Below are 6,389 nucleotides of genomic sequence, written 5' to 3' on the forward strand. Positions count from 1 at the left end.
GAAAACGATATGGAGGGTCTTCAAAAAATTAAAAATGGAGCTGTCTTATGATCCAGCAATTCCACTTCTTGGGTATTATATCTGAAGTAACCCAAAACACTAATTCAAAAAATATGCGCACCTTTATATTCATTGCAGCATTATTTACAATAGCTAAGATATGAAAGCAATCCAAGTGCCCACAAATAGACCTGTGGATTTTTTTAAAAGCCGTTTTCTAATTTCATTTTCAAATTATTTATTGCTAGTATATAGAAATTCAGTTTATATTTGTGTTTTCATCGTTCATCCTATGACTTTGCTGAGTTCCATCATTCTTTCTAGAAGTTGTGTGTGTGTGTGTGTGTGTGTGTGTGTGTGTGTGTGTGTGTGTTATAAGTTCAGCAATCATCCATGTGAACTTTGTACTCTTTTTTTATGGGAATTACCTATATTACACATGCTGGATGGATTAATGGTTTATAAAAAATCTGTTAGTTTTACTTCCTAAAGTTCATTTTTCCTTGTGCTGTCATATAATAGTTCATCTTCGATAAGTATATGTAGCTTGGGATAAGGGCCTGCAGGGGCTTGGCACATAATTTATAACAATAATGGAAATGGCATGCTTCGTAGTGACAGCCAGGGGACCCCTGCATGCTCAGAGGGAAGGAGAAGTTATATCACCCATGAAAAGGCTAATGAGATAGGCAGATTTTGGGGGGAAATGATCTTTTTGTCTTGGCCTTAGACCTCGTTCTACCGGTGAGACTCATGCCTGAAGCGTAATGATTCCCGCATGCTCTCTCTGAATATGAGATTATATGACATATGGGGTGAGCTACTCAGAAGTCAGAGCTTTCACCAATAAACGCCAACCTAATTGGATGCTTTAATTCTGTCACCTTCACTCCCAGGACATAGCCCCAGGGACAGTTTGAGGACTGGTTTTCAGTTTAAAATCTCAGTCTCGGGGCTCCCATTTCCAACAGTCGTTCAGAGAGAGCGAGCTGTTGGTTGTCTTCTGCGACTTGGGAAATGTTTGTGTATCTGGCATTCGGAAACATAGTTCTGAGGCTCAGGAGAGATTTCAGGGAAAGACAAAGATCTGGGCGTTAAAATACGTCTAAACCAGGCTTGCCAGCTTTACAAGGCAGCGCTGGCCCTTCCGTCCTCTTTACTCAGCAGCTGGGAGTCAGCCATCTGACGCAGGTGGACGGGAAAGATGCTATTGGTCCTCGAACTGCCAGCAATCACTCCCCTTTGCATCCAGATGTTGCAGCAGAACGGGGTTGCTTCAAAATGACCAGAGAATCTGTTGCTGTTTCAAGTTTTTCTGAAACTTTAAGGTCTTCAACTTGAAGCCATTCTCCAAGCTAGCAATATGCTAGCTAGCAAGACACAGGGACTGACCAGAGAAAGGGAGCATTTGGGACACATTAGACATTCAATATCAACTTTGTAAAGTTGTTAATAATTAGCCTCAGCTTTTGTCTCTATCCCTGAAACTAATGACATGAAAGTGACTAGGTTTCTAAAAAACAGGTTAAGCTCACTAAATGTATTAACTCACAACGTTTTTAATCAACAGCTTATTGGTTCCAGCAGGACAGTTATGAGAGCAAAGAGCCCTGGATGCCTGTGGGATGGGTTTATAGGCTCGTTCACTGCTACTTTACAAATCAAAGTCACAGAGATGCTAGAGGAAATTATATATATTTTTAGTAGTAACTTCCAAGACAAGGAAAACACTTAGCATTTTAATCAAAATAGTGTTTTACTATAAAACCAGCTGAATGTCTGTCTCTCTTTTTACCCTCCTTTCAGGCTTGCACCAGAGATAGGCTAATAATGAGTCACTTCTAGAAGCAGTACTCACATTTCCCATTTAAGAGTATATCCCTAAGGCAGCTCAGAAAAACAAACAACACCCTGAAAATCCAGAACGGTAAAAATTTGCAAACATCCTAAAAATAATAGGCAACATAATACCTGAAATCAACAGGCACCCTGGTGCCTAAAGCTTGAAAAATTGCTTTTGCTCTAACTATGAAGCTAAGAGAACTGGCTTAAGAAAGACAAATTCTGTGAGCAGACTTGAAACCAGTGCAACACCAATTAGAAGACCAGCAGCTGTTCCTTTATCAGGTGAGTGTTACTTTTGAAACATCTGTGCTGCTGGCTGCCATGTTTATCCTGACCACAGCCTGCATCCTGGGCTGGAACCTACAACAATTCGGTGGGAATGAGAGGAAAAGGGTGCAGCACTGCATTTTCTGACAGAAGGTGAGGACTGCAGCGGTTCCACCAGCAACAGTGCTCTGAAAGGAGAGAATAGAGAAGATGGAGGAGAAGAGGTCATCAAAAAGAGAACTGCCCAGGACTGAAAAGTTACAAGTTTACAGACACATGAATTTTCATATTGCAAAGGACCGGAAATTGTCCGTAGGCTGGTATATTGACACTCCATGTGTTGCTGATAGAAAGAGAGACCAAGAAATTGCTTTTAGTAGCCCTCGTCTGGGAGTGGAATTGTGAGGATCTTTCATTTTTCATTGTCTGTATTTCTATATTATTCAGATTTTATTTTGACTGTGATATTGTCATTCAGATATTTTAAAAATCTTGATTTAAATGTGACTTAAGATTCACTCTAATCAAGTAATAAAGAAAACCTGGAGGTAGGCAGGTATAGTATAAAAGGCCTGCCACAGGACATAGAAGTAAAAAATAGACATGCACAGAGTGGGGGCTCATTTGTTGTAAAAGTGAAAGAGTAAATATAAATGTAAAAACTATGTGATGTGATAAAGAATCCCAAATGATGCGAACTTTTGACAAACATATTAGATAAAGAAAAAAACATAAATTGATTAATTTCTCATCTTTTTAAAGGAAACTTAAAAATCCCTACCATTACTTAACTCTGACAATTACACAAATATAGATTGAATGTTGATTCTTAAAAGTGTATAGTGCTATATACAATACGCACCTTTCCAAACACCGAGGAAGATTAAAACTACAACAAAAAAATCATATAAACAAAGCGATGACATCAAAGAAATAAAAAGAATGAAATAGCATAAAGCAAGGTTACAGAGGAAATACAAACCGATCTGTTCTAATAATCCACAAAATACTTAAACTTAACACTATTTATTGAGCTTGTAGTTCTTACCCTCTCAGAAATACTTGACATCACTTAATCGCACTCTTCTTAGGACACCTTTTCCCCTTGACTTTCGTGGTATCTCATAGTCCTGACAATTCTCCTTCCTTTCCGGATACTTCTCTTTGCAGGCTTAATCCCCAGTACCCAAACATTAACTACTGGGATTCCCCATGTCTTGGGTTTAAATCTACTTTCAACTCTACACATACTGGGCAGTCAAAGGCCTAGATACCCAGGTTTCAGCTACCATCTGTATGACAGAGAACCCTAAATTCATTTTCTAAAGCAGGTCTTTCTTGTGGGCTCCAGACCCAAACATACACCTGCCTACTTACCTTCCTTTAGAATGTCCTGAACTCACTGCAGACTCACCATGTTGGAAGTCGGACTAACTCCCACACTCACTCCTTTTCCAAGGCACTCCCATCCCCATGAGTGCCTTCACCAACCACACAGATGCTCAGCTCCTCTCACACTCCAGTAGCCAAGGGCAGTGTGTGGTATGCCTCGAGCACCTAGGATAGTGCCTAATATACACCAGGAATACATTTTTGCTATATATTTGTAATGGTTCATTATTTAGGAAATGTTCTTCTGTTTCTCTGGTGAATAGAGTAGGAACTGGATTCCATGTTTTCCCAAAGAAGTCATCAGCAGATTATGTTTCTAAATAAAATGTCTTTTCACCCACAACTATGATTTTAAAAGGCAAAAGGTTTTATTTTAAGCGACTCTCTTCTCTCTGAAACTAAAGGAAATCAACAGCTGGAGTGTCCGTGGAGTCCTATTGTCCATTTGTTATGGGATGTTAAACATCTGCCTTGTAGGGCTTATTTCCACTTTATATTTGGGCCAGGGCCTAAGTGCTTTGTTTTCCAAACACATACCACAAATCAAAAGTGTGGTTGTTTGGAGAGCTACATTGTTACGTTTACATCTGAGACCAATGAGAAGTTCCCTATGGCTGTCTCTGAAATGCAATTTGCAAATGCACATTTGTGAAAATGAAAGATGCATGAAGAACTTGGTGCTGTTACCAAATGCTTTAAATGCTGCATTTGGATGTTGCTGTCATGAGAAGCGGAATTTGTGCAACTACCTATGAGGGCGACGTTGGGAGTTAAATCTGCCTTTGACCAAAAGTTGGGGCAGCATGAAGAAACAGACAATACTAGGTGTTGTAATGCTACACTGGCTTGTTTTCTAGCTTTAAAAAAATCCATGATTGCTTCAGGATGCTTGAAGACAAAGGGAATCATTTCTGTTATGGAAGAAGCAAGCACAGTTTTACGGGGCCCTTGGGGGAACATAGGTTTCCTCATTGGGTGGGACTGAGGTAAACTTACGCCAGGTACCAGCCTCGGTACCTGACCAAATATCTAGCTTCATAATGGAGAACAGAATAATCAAACAAGAGCAACAAAAATAGCCTTTTTCAAAAACAATGACAAATTTTTAATCTGTATGATTTTTAATGTATTTAATAATGTATATTATTTAAATTTTATATTAGTTAAAATATAATGTAAATATATCATATATCAATATTATGTTTACATATTTTATTTATAAATTAAGGATATACATTTTTATTTGAAATTATATTTATGACACTCTGAAAGTAATCCAATTCTAGTGATGGGGGACAGACCAGTGGCAGCCATGGGTTATGGTTAGGGGAGAATGAGGCTTAAGGAGTAGCATGAGGGAGTTTCTTTGTGTTGATGGGACAGTTTTGCATCCTGGTTATGGTGACAGCTACATAAATCTAAACATTTAATAAAATTTCAAAATATACACTCTGACAAAAAGTGCATGTGAAAACTGAGGGAATCCCAGTTACGAGGACTGGCCTGGCTTTGACAATGTACTATTGTTATGTAGGATGTTATCACTGGGGGGAGTTCAGGGAAGGGATTCATAGAAACTCTCTTTACTATTTTTGCAACTTCTGTGAGTTTTAAACCACTTAAGCATAAAATAATTGTAATAAAAAGACAAAATTATAATTAAAAAGATGAAATACTTTGAGTACATCTTTGAGTAATCAAATTACTTGTAGTTGCTATTTTCTACTTTATATTCCCTAATTTTCTAAATGCTGCAATGTACAGGTGTTACTTTTGCTGTTAGTTACAATTATATATATATATATATATATTTAATTAATAAATACACATATTTTTAATTATATATATAATAAAAAGCAGTTCACAAAGTAATGTATATAGAAAGGGCTCATTAAAAAACTTAGCTAAGCCAGGCTGGTGTTGCTCAGTGGTTGAGTGTCTACCCATGAACCAAGGGGTCACCTATTTGATTCCCAGTCAGGACACATACCTGGCTTGTAGACTTGATCCCCAATAAGGGGCATGTATGAGGCAGGTGATCCATGTTTCTCTCTCATTGATGCTTCTATCCCTCTCCCTTTCTCTCTCTCTAAAATAAATAAAAACATTTAAAAGAAACTTAGTTAAGTATGTGTAATTGCCTGTATATAATTTTATGAGCAAAGATAAAGTTATTGGAAAATATACTGTTTTACACACTAATTACCCAGAGAGGAAGGAATAAAAATAAAAACAGGAGCAGATTTTTTTAAATTTGGACATCATTATTTTTGTTCACTTGTTATAAGGTAACATTAATATTTTTATTTTAAAATCATCGAGTAAGTAAATGTTTAAAAACTTTTAAAATATAGTGTTCAATAAGAAATAAAGGTTGAATTAATTTGTGTTTTCTCTTCAATATTTCTTTATGCAACTTATTTTTAATTTTGTTTTTGAGACACATTATTATTTGTGCCATTAAACGGAAGTTTTTACACAGTACTGTTAAGTTAAAGAATTCTATAGATACAATTTGTTGAAACAAAACATATCTTGGACCAGCTTATCATCCATGATATAGGAGAAAAATAAAACTTATTTTATATGTATTTTTAATGAAGTCAAGTAATTTTTTATTGGTTTTAGAGGGAGGGGGAGAGAGAGAGAGAGAAACATCGATGTGAGAGAGAAACATCCATCGGTTGCCTCCCACACGTACCCTGGCCAGGGATAGAACCTGCAACCTGGGCACGTGCCTTGACAAGTAATCAAACCCACAACCTTTCAGTACGTAGGACAACACTCCAACCAACTGAGCCACACTGGCCAGGGCAGGAAGTCAAATAATTTTAAACAATAATTTTTACTACACAAATATCTCTGCAGAGTTAAATTATATTGTA

This window comes from Myotis davidii, unplaced genomic scaffold (genome assembly GCF_000327345.1).
Source record: "Myotis davidii unplaced genomic scaffold, ASM32734v1 scaffold398, whole genome shotgun sequence".
Lineage (NCBI taxonomy): Eukaryota > Metazoa > Chordata > Mammalia > Chiroptera > Vespertilionidae > Myotis > Myotis davidii.